This window comes from Euphorbia lathyris, chromosome 4, assembly GCF_963576675.1.
Source record: "Euphorbia lathyris chromosome 4, ddEupLath1.1, whole genome shotgun sequence".
In the NCBI taxonomy this organism is placed as follows: Eukaryota; Viridiplantae; Streptophyta; class Magnoliopsida; order Malpighiales; family Euphorbiaceae; genus Euphorbia; species Euphorbia lathyris.
The window spans coordinates 15,107,241-15,126,229 of NC_088913.1; the positions used below are offsets into that span (position 1 = coordinate 15,107,241).

Genomic DNA, 18,989 nt, shown 5'->3' on the forward strand with positions numbered 1-18,989 from the left:
AAAGTAAGTCATTGTGGATGACGAACTGCTGAGCTAACCTTCTAATCACAGCTTGATCCCTAAGTTCCGACTCTGCCGGGTATGTTCCACTTTTTATGAAGTTCACGATATCGAAGTACCACGGCTTTTCATCTGCTCCTAATAGCATTACGTCTTCGTAGCATGGTTTGTGAGATCTCCTTAATACCAACGGCTTTGAGGCAAGGTTCCGATGGTTGTCCCAAACTGACACCAAAGTGGCCAAAGCGTCTGCCGCCTGGTTCTGTGCTCGAGGGATATGATGAAAACGACATTCCTTGAATCTTTGTGCCAACCCATCTAGCTGGTCTAAGTATGGACGTAGCCTTTCTTCCCTCACTTCCCAGTTTCCTTGTGCCTGTTCGATGATCAGCTTTGAGTCGCCCCAAATTTCAACATATGATGCCCCTAGTGCTGCTAGTGATTCCAACCCATAGATGCATGCTTCGTATTCGGCCATATTGTTGGTGAGAGGGAAGGATAACTTCTTTGCCATCGGGATTCTTTCTCCCTCCGGTGAGGTAAGTAGTACTCCTACTCCGGCTCCACTCGAATTAACCGCTCCATCGAAGAACATTTTCCACGGTATCACTTCTATTGCGTTCAAGTGCTCATCGGGGAAATCATAGCTTATCTCTTCCTCTTCTGCATTCAGAGGTTGGTTGGCCAGAAACTCTGCCACGGCCCTCCCTTTGATAACCTTCTTTGTTACATATTCAATGTCAAACTCGGATAAAAGTAGTAACCATCGGGCTAACTTCCCTGTCAAAGACGGAGTTCGGTACAGATACTTCACGGGGTCCATCTGAGAAATAATGATCACTTTATATGATTGAAAATAGTGCCGTAGTTTCTTTGTTAGCCATACTACTGCCACGCACGTCTTTTCGATCATGTTGTACTTGAGCTCGTACTCCAGGAACTTCTTACTCAGATAATACACCGCGTGTTCCACACCGGTGTCTCCCTTTTGGGCCAGCATTGCCCCAATAGATCGCTCTTCGATCGCTACATAGAGGAGAAGCGGTTTTCCTAGTTTAGGTGGTCTCAACACTGGTGGATTAGACAAGTAGTTCCAGACGCTCTCCAAAGCTTGCTGACACTTATCATTCCAGATGGTGGGTTGGTCTTTCCTCAACAACTTAAAGATTGGCTCGCAGATTGCGGTGAGTCTTGCTATGAACCGACTGATATACTGAACCTGCCCCAGAAACCCTCTCACTTCTTTCTCATTCTTCGGTGCTGGCATTTCTCTTATGGCTTTCACTTTGTCAGGATCTACTTCAATTCCCTTATTTCCGATTATATAGCCTAAGATTTTCCCTGATGAAACGCCGAAGAAGCACTTCTTCGGGTTTAACCTTAGTTTGAATTCCGTAATTCGGGCCAAAAACTTCTCAAGTGCAACAAAATGCCCCTCTCTTGTCTCCGACTTGACCATCATGTCATCTACGTAAACTTCTACCTCCTTGTGTATCATGTCATGGAACAGTGCTCTAGCCATTCGCTGGTAAGTTGCCCCGGCATTTTTCAAACCAAACGGCATCACCCTGTAACAGTATGTTCCCCACTCAATTGTGAACGAGGTTTTTGCTTTGTGCTTTTCGGCCATCTGAACTTGCATGTAGCCCATGAAACCATCTACATTCGTGTGTAAGACACTTGATGCTGCGCTGTCGATCAACACGTGAATATGAGGTAATGCGAATTCATCCTTGGGGCATGCCTTGTTAAGATCTCTATAATCGACGCACATTCTTACTTTGCCGTCCTTCTTTGCGATGGGCACCACATTTGCGACCCAAGGGGGATAGTCGATTACTTCGATGAACCCTGCTTCTAACTACTTCTTCACTTCCTCTCTGATCTTATCTGCCCATTCTGGTCTCATGCGTCAGAGCTTCTGTTTTACGGGCCTCGCCTCGGGATATGTTGGAATGCGGTGAGTTACGATTGATTGATCAATTCCTGGCATGTCTTCGTATGTCCAAGCAAACACTATTTCGTATTTTTTTATTATTCTCTCAAATTCTTTCCTCTCTTCAATAGTTAATTCTTGAGCAATTTGTATAAGTTTAGGATTTTCATACGTGCCAAGATTGAAAGTTGACATTTCTATTGCATTGATTTCAAATGTAGGCATGTTATATGAATGAGAATGCATGGAATGATCACGATCAACATCAAGCAAGTAAGCAAAATCAGAATTCATTTCATTGATAGCTTTGGCGAGTACATCATCAGATTTAAATAAAGCAGTAATACAATTTTCATCATCGAGGTCCTCGGGTTTCTCATGAACTTTGGAGGTACTAGGCTCATTCACCGCTCCTGCAGTTGCTTCAATAGTGATGACTTGCTCCTCGACATTCAAGTCTAACATCATAATCTCCTCGACAAAGAAGCTTGCCTTTCCCTTGCCCCAGTAAGTCACATCATTGAAGATCTCGAACCCCGGCAGAATCTTCCCTTCGGTGCTAGTCCACGACTCAGGGGTCCCTGAATAAACCTTTCCATGCCCCTCATTCACGAAATACTTCCTTAGGCCCACTTTCCCTTCACCACTTGTGTTGGATGGACCTCCCTGTTCATATCCTAAACCCCTCCGGGTTTTCTGACTCTTGAAGTCCGGAAATTCTGGCAGCCCTTGATGGTGTGCTTCCAAACCCATACCAGGGATGAAGCCTCCCTTCATCATTTTCACCACATCGGTGGTCATGCTAGACTCTTAGATCCCAAAAACTTAGAATCCGGAGAAAATTTGAGGCTCAATTCCCAATGCTGCCACCGAGCTCAATTTCTCAGCTCTAATCGTCACTATCTCCTCCCCGAAGGGGAACTTGATCATCTGATGGAGCATGGAGGGCACACCTCCCGATTTGTGGAACCATGGGCATCCCAACAATACAGCAAAGGTCACCGGGATATCCAACACCATGAACTCAATTTCTTCCTCATGCGGCCCCACTTTCAACTTGGCCTTAAAGACTCCTTCAATATGCCTACGGCTATCATCATAAGCCCTAATCACAGTTTCCGAGGCAGTCAAGTCTCCTCTTTCCACTCCCAACTTAGACAAGAGTTTCAATGGGCAAACATTAATAGACGATCCATCATCGACCATCACGCAACTAGTCTTCTTCCCGTTGATTTCGGCTCGGATGTACAGAGGCTTATTGTGAGTCTTCCCCTATTCTGGGAGATCCTCGTCGGTAAACGTGATTTCAGTTTTCTTTCGATCCATGATTGCCCCTACTAGTGCTGCCGGTTCCGTATCGGTAGAAATAACCAAATTCTGCAGCTCTTTCATCAGGTTCTCACGATGGTACTTGGAATGGCATAAAACTTCCCACACCGTGGATTTAGCTTGTGTCTTCTTCAATTTCTTGAGAACTTGGTCGTCTGGCTTAGGAGCCGACCCTTCCCCTATCTCGGTCTCAACCATAGGTGCCTTTCCTTCGGCCACTCGACCTGATCTTGTCATGACGGTGATTTCTGGCTCGTCATCAGATTCATCCCAAATGTTAATAGGAATCCTCCGATTAGCATCTTCCTCGTCCGAAGAGCTCTCCCAAATGTCCACAATCATTAAATCCATGACGTGGGGAACATTTGGATTCAAATAAAAGGGATCTGCTGATCCATACAAAGCCCAGCCTATCAAATCGTCGTAATCTCGGAGGGACACTCTGCTCATCCTTCTTGCTGCCAATGGAATAGCACCTCGTTGTATGCACATAAGCTGCACCTTATTGCTCATTGTTTCGTGACACTGCTCGTAACGGTGCCTCCACCTCCTAGCATAGTCCACAAATGGTTCCTCGAGGAATTGCCTAATCCTATCCAGATCTTCCAGGGATCTCGTCCATGGAACATACATCTCATATCTTGCCACAAAGGCGCTCCTAAGCGGTACCCAATGACCCATTTCCTCTTCTGATAGGCCTTGATGCCACAACAAGGCTTCTCCCATTAGGGTTTCTGGAAAATGTTCATGTAATTCACATTGCGGAAATCCGGCGTCGTACATATGGTTGCGGAACAACCTCGCATGCTCAACAGGATCCTGGTATCCACCATACCTAGGCATTGCTAACACTGCATCAGGTGTTTGGTAAGAAGGGGAATCCGGGGTTTGCTCCGCCAGCATCCATACCTATACTCTTTAATAAATCTCTTCGTCATCACTGCCCAATCGGCCTTGACATACATCGGAAGTGACATATACCACATTAACGGCTCACCCATCAGCGAATTACAGAACAAGCTGGTGATCTCTTCTTCCTTAAAACCCAAAGGCGCCATGGCCGATAAGTAGAAGTGAAGGTGTTCCATAGGATCTTTGTTGCCATTATACTTGCTAACCCTCGGTAATGGACGCTTGATAGGTCCGATCTGCATTGCGAAGCGCTCTGCGGTCCTGTCCTCGGCTCTTTGGTACTTTTCTAAGAATAAATCTGATAATTGATCCCAATCGTGCTTGCAAGAGTCGGGTAATGAGTGGAACCACACCAAAGGCTCGCCTACCAGCAAATGATGGAACCACTGAGCAATCTCGTCTACCCCAAAAGATTCAACAAACATGTCGTGCATATATTCACGCAAGTGCACCTCAGGATTCCCTCCACCACTAAACAGACCCAAATTAGGCAAAATAGTTCGAGATGACCCTTCTCCGGTCTCTTCAGCACTATCTTCATCATACGGTGCTCCACCATCCAATCCCTCATCCATCGGTTCATCCCCTTGTTCCTCGCCAAGGAAGGACACATATAGACCATTTCCTACATTGTTCTTTTCGTTGGAGCCCAACAACTCCTCTACGTTCTCCTCGAAGGATTCCATCACTACACATTCTGTCAGACCAACTCCGATCATGCTCACCCTATGATTAGGCAATGGATTACGCCTAGTGGAAGGGTTCGCTGATGAAGGATCAGCTATTTTCTTCTCCTCGATTAAATCCTGGATTTCGTGTTTCAGCCTCTCACAATTCTCAATTGTATGCCCATAACTGCTGTGGAACTCACAATACCCTCTAGCCTGTATCTGCGGAGTAGGTGGAGCTTTGTTATAAGGAGTAAAGGCTTTCAATAATCCTTTCTTCTGCAAACGTTCGAAAACCTTTGCGTAAGTCTGATCAAACTTGGCGAACCGCCTCTTTTCGATAGCATTAAGATCAAGCACTTTCACTGCATCAGATTCTGCGCTCGCACTTGGCCCTCCGGCACTATATCCCGACTTCGTCCACTTGGTATATGCTTTCTTCGGCTCTCCATCCCCCTCCACGGTCAAAGCATAACTATACATCTGATTGAAATCGGTAAAAGGCATATACCGCAACTCATTCTTAATATACGGCAATGTGTTACCGACTACCATTCGGATCTGATCCTGCTCCAACGGCTTCTGCTTCATAACCGCGGCCTTGGCCCTCCATCTCCTTACAAAATCGGAAAATGACTCCCCAGTCTACTGCTTAGTGCTCTCTAGCTCTTTCAAAGTGACCTCAAGCATGGTATTGAAGCTATACTGAGCGATGAATGACTTCGCTAATTCCTTCCAATCCATCTTCGTTACCATCGGCAATGCATGAAACCATGTGAGGGCAGCCCCCTCTAGGTAAGTGTTAAACAGCCCCAGGACTTGATCCTCAGTCGGGATCATGTGCTTCATCACAGCAACATACTGATTCATGTGAGAGGTGGGATCTCTAGTTCCATCGAACTTTTTCATGTCAGGGAGCCGGAATTTCAAAGGCAAAGCTGTTGCCGATAAACAATTCTTCAAGTTATAAAAGTCTTGACTCCCGGAACTTCCCCCGTGTAAGTCCTGCACCTCTTGCGTGATGTGTTGCTTCCACTCCTCTTCCTTAGCTTTCTCTTTCTCAAGCTGTTTTCGAATATAATCCTGATAATCATTCTCGTTCCCAAAGCGAGGGCCATCGTTCACCTCATTCTCAGCGTGCTTGCTGCCACTCTTATCATCTTTCATTGCCAGCTTAGCTATCTGGGCCGCTATTATCGCTAACTGTTCATTAATGTTGTTCACAGAGTTTTCCAATCCGGCCACTTTTTCGTCGGTCGCAGACATACTGACAGAAGAAGGAGTATACCCGAATGAAGATGATTCAGAAGCCACAATTGCCGACTCGGAACTGTCAATCTGTAACTGATCAAACTCCTTTACTAGCCGACTGCTCTCCCGAAACCACAACCGCTTAATGGTGACGTCTGCGCTAATGGTATTCATTAGTATGTATGCATGGTTTTATATGCATGATTTGTGGTGTGTGCGTTTATTTACGGATTTTAAGATAAGAAGAACAAACGTTAGTCTAATTACACGTATCACAACATCTCTCTTCCACCCTTATTCCTCCACACACTCGATGTTCCAAGTCTCTTTCCTAGGATTTTGGTTTGGGGCTCACATTGTGGTCCAGGGGACGCGTGATGCCATCGATTATTGCGGAAAAGTAAATCATTCACCATACAACACAGTTCGTTTTTGACGCATCAGCGTTCAGTGACTAAGAAATCGACCAAGTTGGATTGTCCTTTCGGAATAACTCGTCTTTTGTCCTTTCGCGAGACGCATTAGTTCGGGTTTTGACTCCCTTTGAGCGCATCTCGTTTTTTAGACGTGGTATGAGTTATTCTTCTAGTCCAATTGTTCGTTATTGATAATGACCCGTTCCCTTTTATTTGCGTGGGTTCGTGTCTCGATTTTTGGATTACAACGGGATCTTTTGGATCTATCGAGAGACGTAACCACGTGTTTATTTAGTGATGGAATCACTTTTGGATTTTATTTTAGGGAACAGACTCATCGCGTAACGCGTTTGTTCTTAGCGTCGAGGATCCGTTTGCTCATTTTAGCTATATGAAAAGACGGCGAGTCTTATTTTGAGCGCACGGTAATCTTTCGGCTAGCAACAATTCGTTGTTCTTCCCAATCCACGGGATATATCATCTTAGTGTGGTTATAGAAAATCAATGTTTCGTTGAATCGCATGCTTATTCGAAGCGAGGATATTACCGTTCTCTTTCCTTTAGGCACGAACTAAGCAAACACGTACATCAGGCCATATTTCTTGCAGTTTTGGTAACGGTCGAAATGATCGAGTCGTTAGTCAAAACCCGCAGTCTCGTCCATATGGCGCAATTATATGGTTTGGCTTAATTCGGCTTCGTGATTTTAAACGGGGTATACACTCGTTCGAGGCACGTATTCAACGACATTGGTTTATTTTCTTTAACTACTCTCGGTATTGACATATATCGTAGATTCGGAATGATTTTGGTCATTTAGTTCATTTTTTGCTTTTCTTTTCTTAGTCACTTCTGCGGACACGTCCATTTCTCTTAAGACGACACAGGGCATAACGTAAAAGCTCATCTTTTATTCGGAAGGGACGGGCTACGTATGCGAAGCTTTTCACGTTACAACAGGGTCGTTCGAAACAGAAATGTTCTTCGTTTTTGTTTCGTTATGATCTCGTTTAATCCCAATTTATTTAAAGAATGTGAATAACGGCTACTGTTAATATAGTCTTTTGTATCGAAATGTAACTATCTTTAACACCAACCCGATTCATACTAATACGTGCTTACGTCATAACGTATTTCCTGAACGTGTGCCTTCGTCGGGACACAAAAAGGGACAAGGCGGGCCGCACATGTTCATTCATACGAGATGGCTAAGTCGTCTTTAGTTCAAATTGTTTCGATGTTTTAGGGTAATTAGTACGTCGATTCACGAGTATATATTAACGCATCGTTTCATTTTCTTTACATACTTTAGGATTTAGACACGTATCATGGCGATTTGAAAACACGAACTGATTCATTTATCACACCAAAAGTAGTAACGGGTAATCCTATGGCAACTTCTAAGGCTACTATATGCTGACACGGCTGAGCGCAGGACCTCACAGGACCGCACAAATTCACACCTAACGAATGGATGGGGACCCTTTGGCGCCTTACTGTAAGGGGGAACTTACACTAGCCTCTTTTGAGCGACGAATGGACTCTCGCTAGAGGTTTCGCGGAAATTACCCAAAAGGTTTGCAATAATGCACATGAATGCATACGAAAAGAAATAATACGATCCGTCCCTGTTAAGGGCTTAATACACGCCTTCCGGAATCAAATTTCTTGCTTCCCCAGCAGAGTCACCACTTGTTAGACGAGGTGCCACGACCTAATCTCTCGGGCGGACCGGGGGGTGGACACCTCATGGCGACGTAAGCGGTGATTGGCGCCGAAAGCAACCAATCGTGGAATCAAGCTGCTCGGCAGGACCGCAGCTCGGAGATATGGAAGAGTCGCCACCCAGGAATGGGAAAATGAACACCGATCCCTTGCGGGAGACCGGTGTGGGTTCGGGAAACTTAGGTACGAGCCGAGAAGGCTAGCTCCTTTCCGAAGAAAGGCTACTAGGCACCCCGACATCGCCCGGTTATGAATCACCGGCCTCATACTCAGCATGTTAGGCGATAACGGACTAATCGTATATTTCTTTAAGTTTAAAATTCATTTGAAACCTTTTCTTTCTCGTTTTAAAAACCGTTTTGAGCATATATTATTGAAAAGCCACTTTAGTAAAGAATCACCCATTTACATCAATTCAAAATACATAGGAAAGAGAGGGGGAGAAGGAAGAATTGGTTTATTTGCAGTGTGATTTATGCTTCGTGTTACATACTAATTCTATACTAATTCACTTCCCCAAAACGTGTTCATTTACATGGTTCGCACCTTAATCGCCGTTGGAACGATTTAGGTACGTTTCAAAACCCCGTTTGATGAAGTTCACCCGAATCGCCGTTGGAACGACTCAAGCGTTTGAAAACGTTGAGGTAAAAGCCTTTGATGAGAAAATGTGGTTAAAGATACAAGTCAATTTTATTTTGTACAAATCATTTAAGAAAACGATTCAAAACTTCGTTATTTACAATAAATAATAAAAAAACGATTTTAATTACAATGTTCGCTTAATCCGTCGTTGGAACGGATTAAGGTTTTAAAACGTGATGTTTTGGAAATGATTTAAAGATGTCAAGAAAACGTTATTTACACTTTGAGAACCTCTAGAAAAGCTTTAATTTAAACCAACCAATTAAACTCTCTTTTTGTGATTTATTTTCCCCTTTTTCACTTAATTGAACCTTACTTGAATATAATAACAACAAATAATAACTAGAATCTCAAACTCAACCAATTAAAACATTTTTCCAAATAATATATATATATACATATACGAATTTTGAGAAGAAAAGGATAAAGATATATATATACATATACATATGTACCAAAATAAGTAATTAATACGCACTCAAATAAGTATAATAACTTCCTATTCTAACCAAAAACCAAAAATGAAATAGGTTTATAAATAAGAAGTTAATATTTAACTTAAATGAAATGGAAAGAGAAACCTATATATATACATATACTTTATTAAGTCTGATTAATTGAAAATGATTTGTAAACACATTAAATAACTATATGTATAGTTTAGATGAATTCAAAATACAAATTTATATATATAGATATAATTCAAAAGACAAACTTATATGTATACATATTATTTATTAAATCAAATTGATGAAAAATGGTATAAGAACCCATTAAATAAGTATATGAACAAAGTATTTAAAAATAGTTTAAAAATATATATTACATAACTATACATATATATATAAAGGACCTAAAGTCTAAAAGTTGGGAAAAGGGGATCAAAACAGAATTTTTTACATTCTGGCAGATTTACCGACGGAAAATCCGTCTGTAATCAGCAATTAGTGACAGAAAACGCAAATTACAGGAGCACTCCAATTATTTCCAGATTTATTCAAAAGCTTTAAATTAAGTCTAATTCAATCGTTTTGTCTAATTCAATCGTTTTGGATTTCCGAACTACAAAAAATGGATCATAGTCAATAACGGAAGTTCCGAAAACGACGTTTTTATTTTAAAACGTTATTTGGAAATTTCTTTTTTAAAAAACTTATAATTACAACGTCTTTTAATACCCGAACTGCCTTTTTATCGGATCACGGTTCGTATTGGGATATCAAAACGAGGGTTTTTATTTTAAAACAAAACCAAATTTTATTCAACACGAAATGAAAATTAAATAAATACACCAAATTAAATAATAAGTGATAAAATAAATGAATAACTAAATAAATAAAAACTATGACATAAAAATAAATAAAGGAAAGAAATAAATTAAATAAAATAAAACGAGTCTAGTCCTCGGATAATACCTTAAGTTCGGTATTGACGGTTGACGTCGGTTGATTCCACGAATCGTGCTTCCCTGTGTTTTTGGTAAAATTTTAACTTTTAGGAGATTTGGAATTTTTAGGAAAAAAAATGTTTTTTCCCAAAAAATCAATTTTCTCTCTTTAAAAATGTTTAGAGTGAGAAAATCTTTCCCAAAAAGCCTCCTCCCCAAATGCATGGGGATCCGTGCCTTTTATAGGCATTGGATCCCCGGAAAAAATGGGCGACGCCTGAGCAAGATCGGGCGTCGCCCAAATGGGTTGGGCGGCCGCCCAAGCCATGTTGGGCGGCCGCCCAACCTCTGTTGGGCGATCGCCCAATAGAGTTGGGCGAGCGCCCAACCATCGTTGGGCACGCGGCCAACCATCGTTGGACGTTCGTCCAACGGCTGCCGGGGCGCGTCTCGCGCTGTCGGGCGCACACGCCCCGTGGATGTCGAGCACGCGTTCCGTGCCGCCGGGCTCGTGCGTCCAACGGACGTTGAGCGCGCGCCACTCGCAGTCGGACGCGTGCGTCCAACGGACGTCGAGCGGGCGTCCGACTATCGTTGGACGCACGTCGGCTGCCGCTAGGCGCTCGCACCGCGCCGCTGAGCACTCGCGAGCCGTCCAATCGACGACCGCGACCCACTGTAACTTCTCCTTTCTTATTATATATATATATATATTTTTGTTTTTAAAACTTCCGGAATCAACCGCTTCAACCGGCTTGTTTACAGGTTTTCGTCACAGGTCCTCCATCTCGGTGCCTACAGTTGTCTTCATGGTTATTAATTTAGTTTAATCGGTACTAATCCCTTGGGTTTGACCTTTGCTTATCCTTTTTACAAATCCATATTTCGGTCGATGTAATATGGAATCGAATGAAAGAATGAGATTTGCGAGCTATTAGCTCTTCTAAAGCCATGGGAAAAAGGGCTCGGGTGAATAAGCTCAAACTGGGCTTATATTATTTTTGGTGGATTCAACACCCGTCAAATTTTGGCGCCGTTGCCGGGGATTAGTTTAACTTGCTTTAATTTTTTTAACAATCAGGTTTGTATTTTTTTTCCTTCCAGTGATTTTTCATAATTATGGATCATGTGCTTCAACTCATCAATGAGTACCGCTGGAATTCTGATCCATACTATTCTCCATGTCCCGATTTCTTTTGGAACCAATCAAGTTCAGATAATTATCAATCATATTCTATTAATTCGTCAACCTCTGGTATATCCCTTGATGAAATTATTTTGAATTTGGCCACTCCAATTTTAGTTCATGATTATGCGTTAGAGGAAGATGAAATAATACAAAATGATAAGGTAATTGATGATAAAAATTACATAGCTGTCAATGAGTTAGATTATTCAAAGGATTTTTATGTTTTGGATGCAAGTAATTCAATCATAAATTCAGAGAAATTTTTTCCAATTGACTCATTTAAGGCTAATGAAAATTTGGATATTCAAGAGGGTATAATTTTATATCCAATTGAATTTCATTGTGTTTTTCAGGTTGGCTTGATTGATTCCACTATGCATGAAAAGAGTAACCCGGACAATCTTGAAAATATTTTTGGTTATGTTTGGGATGAAAAGGAGGATGAACGGTTATGAATTAGATAATGTAAAATTACAAATGTCTGGCCAAAGACGTTAAATAGAGGCGCTTCTGGGAGGCAGCCCATTGTTTAACTTTGATAGAGCTAAACTGTTACTCTTTAGATTTAAATTCTTGCATTAAATTTTTATTTTGATTATTCTTGTTTGATCTTCTTTCTTAATGGATTTTCTTCTCTTTTATTTATTATTTCCAGGAACTTCATGGATAACAAGTGCTAAAATATCGGACAGATATAGGCTCAAGTACTTCAATTCCTCATGCAGATGATCCTCCACCAGAAGCAAGTGATAATATCGCTAATTGCAGCCGAGACAGACGCCTTCACTACATCATCGAATGGTTATTCATATCAGGGCAGTTTCTTCTTTCTCTTTCATTTAATTTCTATTGCCCTTCATCATATAATCATGTTTTGTTCCGCATTGAGGACAATACGAGAATTAAGTGTGAGGTATTTAGGGGTCTGTAATTTAATTAGAAGTAATAATTTTCTTTCTTTCTGCTGAGATTTTGCTGCTGGTATATTTGGGATTAAATTTCTGAATTTGCTGCTGAAAGTTTCTGAGTTAATTGATGCAAATTTTCTGGTTTTTGGTGCTAATTTGCTGTTGAATTTTGGGTGAATTATCTGCAATTTTCTAGGTTTAATTATATGGGATATGTGCTGAAATAGTGTGAGGTGTCCATCTCAAAAGAAAATAAATCAAAAAATATGATCAAGTCTAGTGTGAGGTGTCCACCCCTTGCTTCGTCCTTAAAATTACGAATGCTAGCTCTCTGTTTTGTGCTCGATTGAAACTAGGTTGCTGACTTAGTACTAAAATCCTTAAGTTTTGTATTGAGTAAGGTCGTTGATTTCAAAATGTCAGGATTGCATAATTGCCTTAAGTATGCATATGAACTACTTGATTGATCTCCCATGGCATGAAAAGATGTTTTGAATGAAGCAATACCACTTTTATCCCTAATTTTGGAAAGACTTTGAGTCTAAATGCAAGAACAAAATACATTACAATTTGTTCTATTTTTTTGAGTGTTGTCCAATTTTAGTTTGAAATTCTAGAACTTGTCATGTTATGCATTTCGAGACCACATCTGATGAATTTTAGCATTAAAAATGATAAGGGCAGTAGGTTTTTTTTCTTAGCCATTTCAAATAAATTTGAACCCTTAGTCTTGCTCAAGACTAACAAAAATAACAGTATCCAGCTCTTAGTTTAGCCACATTTGAGCCTTTTCCCCATTCTTGACACAACCCTTGTTTGAGTCCTTTGGTCAGGGACATTTTAGCTATCAGAGTCCGTATATTCTTTTACTTTGTTCAATGTTTAGTTGCTACTTTGAGCAATGTCCGTGTTCAAAATAACCACAGTTTTGTTAAAGTATAAGGCACTAGTGGAAAATTGGCCATTTGCATCGGCCGTTTAGGGCCATTTGCATCGGCCATTGACCGATGCAAAAGCCCTCGATGCAAATGTGTCTGCATGACATTTGCATCGGTCGATGCAAATGGTTGTAGCATTTGCATCGGCCCTTTAAAATGGCCGATGCAAATGCATCTTATTTGCATCGGCCCTTTAAAAGGGCCAATGCAAATGATTTAGCATTTGCATCACATTTTAAAAAGGGCCGATGCAAATGATGTAGCATTTGCATCACATTTTTTAAAGGGCCGATGCAAATGCAGTCTCATTTGCATCGGTCCTTTTAAACGGTCGATGCAAATGTCATTTAAAAAAATAAAAAAAATAATTTGGATTGAATGGAGCTCTATAATATAGCAAATAGCTTTGATTCATATATATTAAATAGTAGGCAGCAAATCAATACAAAATAGTAGGCATCAAATCAATACAGAATCAACAAACAGTAGCAAACAAATCACAAATTTAACTTTAGTAACATTGGGACTTGAACAGTGAATCTCACATCATGGATGACGAAATAAGAACCTCAATAGCTGCTAGAACCTTGTTGCTAAGAAGGTTATAAATTGTTTAGGCATGTCTTTTAGCAGTAAAACCATTATGCCTCGAGGAAATTTACTTCAATAGCATAGCGATTAAACCAATCAACTTCCAGACATCAGGATATTTACCTTGGCTTTTCTAATTGGGACACTAAAACTGGAGTCCAGTACCTCATCTGAAATAGGAAATGACTCAGCCGTACCTGAACCGCAAATACATAATCAGCAATCACAACTTCAAATAGTACTATAATCACCAAAAATCCAACATGGTGATTTCATTTATTAAAAGCTACTTACAGCAACTCGTTTTTCAGAAAAACAACCGGATCTCTTTTGGTAGCTATCCTCTCATGAGTAAGGAGCCAACACTTTCAAGCCAACAACACTACAAATGAATCCAAATAGTTGTTAAGAATCGGAAAACAAATTAAGAGACAAATTAACCCAATGAAGAGACAAATTAACAATCTAACAGAAAACAAAGCTAACACTGGCTCCAATTGGTGGTCCTGAAGATAAAATGACACTCCTAAAAGGGGTATACATGGTTACATAGTAAGACATGGCCTCTGGCTCCAAATTCCCATTGCAAATGCTTTGAGAGAAATGTATGTGAAATGCGGATATATAAACCAATCCAGAATGATATCCATCAAGGAACCACTCACATTTGGTTCAGATGACCTGTGCCTATCACCAAAGAGCTATAGAAACTAAAGCCTGTGTAAAAAAAACCCATATCATATGCTGCAAGGATGACGACTTGGAGATAACATGTCAAACCAATTCTAGGCATGGAAATCTGGATAATGCTTTTAGGTTTTGAGGTAATCATCAAAGTTGCTCTGCATTTCAGATGCAGCTAAAGGACTCAAAGATCAAAACAGCCTGAAAGCAGGTGAATTCAGATCATGGAAAAACAAGCATCATTTAAATATGTTGAATTATATCCAAAATCCTTGGGAAAATGAATGAAAAATATTGGAGCCTTGAGCAATGCTTGTGTGTTAAGAGAGAGCTCTATGAAATAGACATTCTGCATAATATGCGGAATCAGGACACTAGTTGCGAAAGAAATTGAATACGAAAACAAATTTCCACAATGTTTAAGCTCATTCTCCAGATAATCAATTGAATGCATGAAATTGCTAATTTAAGCAGATCAAAATCTAAGAAGCAATTCAAACCTGTTGGCATATAATCTATACAAAGAAAATCTGAAAAAACTCAATGTTAGTTGTTCTTGCGTTTTTTAAGACTTCAAATTAAATAATAAAAATAGAAATAAACACAGCAGATTCAACATTATTGTGCATTCTTTTAGGCACAGCTATATATCACATAATATCATATGATATGAGTTTTTTAAAACTTACATTGCTAATTAAGTAAATGGCCGGTAATCTACTCATTTCAAACACAAATTAGCAGCTCAAGTCCTTATCAATTAATAACATGATCATCTCTAAGGCTTACAGCTTTTCAAGTATGACGAGAAAATAGAAAAGCTGTTGAGTGCTGAACATTAGTTGGGACCAATGTTTTGTGATTATCTAGTTAAGGATACACTGTATATTTCATCATGGAAAAGAGCTTGTGGCATAGCATGGTGTCAATTCAATGATTCTCATCTTTCTCTTTCAGGCTTTTAAAATCTTTGAAGAACTAAAGCCCTTCCAATTGGGGAAACAAAATATGTGAATGTAAGGTCCAATTTAGTGATATCATTGTTAGGGGGAGAACTAACTGTACCTATAAAATAGTAGAATCTTAAGTTTAACGTGTACTAAAAGGGGTATTGCAAAAACTTGATTTTTTTGATCTGATATCAAGTACCATTTTTGGATTTGGAAGGAAAGAATCCATCTATTTTCTTGAAGCTAATGCTAAGACATGTATGCATATATACATTAATTTTTATGGATCTGATCTCCAAGAATGTACCAGCAAATAATGCGGCATTGGCAAATAGTAGAGTAGATTACCACAGATTTTAAAGTATATGTGAACATATTAGTAACATGTACAGCCAATTCAGCCAAACCTGATATCAGAAGGAAAACCTTAAACTATAAACATGTACAAGATAGAAAATCAAGAAAGGTATCAATTTGCCTAACCAAACAGACCTGATTCAGGGATAAAGACTAAGTTAATCCACTACCAACCCACAACAATTTCAAAGCCCTAGCTGATCTACGAAATTCGAAACTATAATTAGTTGGTAAGCATATCATTGGAGCATAGGGATCCCGTAATCATGAGAATATCAAATTAAACAAATCAAATATTAAAAAATAGGAACAGGGTTAATTAGGGCACCTTGAAGAAGTTAGATTAGTTGTGGAAGAAAAGAAGGAGACGGAGGCCCAAATAAACTTTCATGAAAATTCATCAATATACTTAAATATAGTTATCAAATTGTTGCAAAAACTAAATCCATATCTTAAATTATAAAAATGTAAAACTAACAGATATATAAAGTGAATCATATGAACATAGAGAAAGGGCAGTAAAAATGATTTCTTCTGGATATAAACTATAAAGATAACAAGTGGACCACAAAAAACAATCATAATAGATCACAAACTAATTCAAAAGATAATCGTAATCAGCTCAATAAAAAAGTCGATCAAAAGTTAATTGATCAAAAGTTCAATTGTGCATAGTGTTGCACATTCTTTTCCACGATGCGGCACAACTCCATTACCATGTTGCTTGCTTCCAGATGGATCTATCTTATCTTTTAGAACAATGTCAGAATCATCAATCTTCTATGTCATTTCATCAATAATCATATAAACCTTAATTAAAATTAAGAACAAATCAGACAGATTCAACATTACCCAAAGCTCAAAAAACACAAAAGTATAGCTATAAACAGGATACAGAAGTTCTGTAATTAAATTAAGAACCCTAAAAGAAAATATCTGTGTACTAAGTTCAACATCTAAAAGTACTAAAAAGAGACAAGTAGAACTAATCAATCACAACTCTGCCTAAGTAATGTAAACACAATAATAACCAAAGAACTGGAAATTATGCTCTGAAATTCCTCAAAACTTAAGCATGACGGCATTGTAGATCGAATAGCAAGAAGAAACATTGAATTAAGAATCCCTAATTAAGATTTGAATATAATAGAATATAATAGCATTATATAATGATAAATTAGATCTGAGAACTTACTTTGCTAAGTAAAAGTTATCAGTCTTGGGTACCTGCAGCTTTGCTAAAGCAAAATCTATAGCATCAAGTCCAAATGACAGGAAAAAAATTGAACAATGGACAGAAAGTGACTTACGCGTTCCAGTCCTTGTTAAAGAATTCACAATCTATCAACCGGACATCGCAAGTGAACCAATTGTTTGACTTCCCTTCAATTTCAGAAACTTGAAAAAGCAGGACAGCGCTCCTCAGCTTCTTGCAGAAATTGCTGAACCTGCGAGGGATGAGAAGAAACCTTCTTGCCATTGGAGGTGGCATGTCGAACCCGCGTGTGAATTGAAGAGCAGTAACACCTAGGGTAGGCAGAGAGACAACATTCGAAGAAGAGAAACTAGCAGAGGCACCAATTTGAGGAAAAGATGACTGAAACTTGAAGAATACAGCACTCGAAACTTCAAAAGGAGTTAGGGTTTTATCTACTCACTTTGGCGCCGGTGACTTCACGGCACTCGAAACTGCATTTTTCAGAAAATCACCATCTCTATTTCAACTCTGGAGATTTCGACGGTGGCTAAGAATCCGCTTTTGGTCCAAGCTGTTTCCGTTCTGATCTCTTATGAAATTCAAGAGTCTCCAGGAAACGATAAGGTGAACTCTATGTGAGATTCCGGCGGTGGAAACCGCAGCCATGGAAGGTCGGGTTTGGTCTTGTGAGAAGGAGAAGAGGGAGATGGAGGCGGTGCAAATGAGAAAGTAACCCTAAAATAAAATCCAAATTTGTACTTAACTTTTCATTATTTATAAATTTACCCCAATTAATTACAAAATACCCTCTTTCTAATTTATTAATTTTTTAAAATTTATACTAACACTAATTGCATCGGTCTCTTATAAAGGGCCGATGCAAATAATACAGTTATTTGCATCGGTCCTTAATAAGAGCCGATGCAAATGAACCTTTTACATCGGTCCCAAATAAAGGGCCGATGCAAATGAACCTTTTGCATCGCGCTTTGTAAGGGCCGATGCAAATGCGTCGATGCAAATGGTCATTTTTTCACTAGTGAGGATTCAATTGAATAGTCCTTTAATTATAATTATATGTGGTTGTGCTTCAAAAGGTGTCTAAATGGACGATTTTTTATTCCAATATTATCTTTAGAAAAAGAAGAAAACACAGGAAAAGAGCATCAAAAGAAAAAAAAGAACAAAAAAAAGAAAAAAAGAAAAAACAAATCAGAGGCAGAAAAAAGAGAGTCTATTAATAGTTGCCTAAGTTTCTCTTGAACATTCATTCACATTGAAATTCTAGAATTGTAAGTCGTTTGTAAATAATTGAGTTTTGATTTTTCATTTTGGCCTTTTTTAGAGTAGCATGTATATTTTTACTACTCTTGGTTTCCCTTTCTTCTCCGTTTCTTTTTCAAACCTTAACCCTTGCCTGCATTACACCCTGTTTTAAGTCCCTTTGATTTAGTGTCTTGAATTCATACTAAGTGGTGGAGATTTGATATATTGGTAAGCTTATGGCAATTTCTTTCTAGGTTGTGACTCGAGTGATTTCTTGAAATTAATCATAGCCTAAACACTTGAGTGCAATGAGTGGTTTCCGTGAGGGTGTTGCTGATTTTAATTCATATATTATGTACATGGTCAAAAGCTTGTCTGCTGAGATTCTTCAAGTAGTTACATTATATATTTGAACATTAATAATTTCTTGACTTTGAGAGTTAATGGCGGATAACCTTTGCATTATGAGAGGGGATCGGGAAAGGTTGGTAAACACGAAATCATTAAAACAAAAAACTATTGACATGATCTGGTATGCTTGAGGACAAGCCTTGGTTAAGTGTGAGGTATTTTGATAATTGTATATTTTAGCAGTAAAATCCCCACTTTAGTGATAAATTGTTTAGGTGATTTGGTTAC

At 39.4% G+C, this 18,989-nt stretch overlaps 1 long non-coding RNA gene across 1 annotated transcript; it reads right to left on the reverse strand.

Annotated features, from left to right (window-relative positions):
- Positions 1–13,696: 13,696 nt before the first annotated feature.
- On the reverse strand, positions 13,697–17,795 carry LOC136228041 (uncharacterized). The gene is made up of 2 exons (XR_010688382.1): positions 14,190–17,795; positions 13,697–14,092 (listed from the first exon to the last, which is right to left on the reverse strand). It is a non-coding gene; the product is annotated as an uncharacterized lncRNA (long non-coding RNA).
- Positions 17,796–18,989: the final 1,194 nt, after the last annotated feature.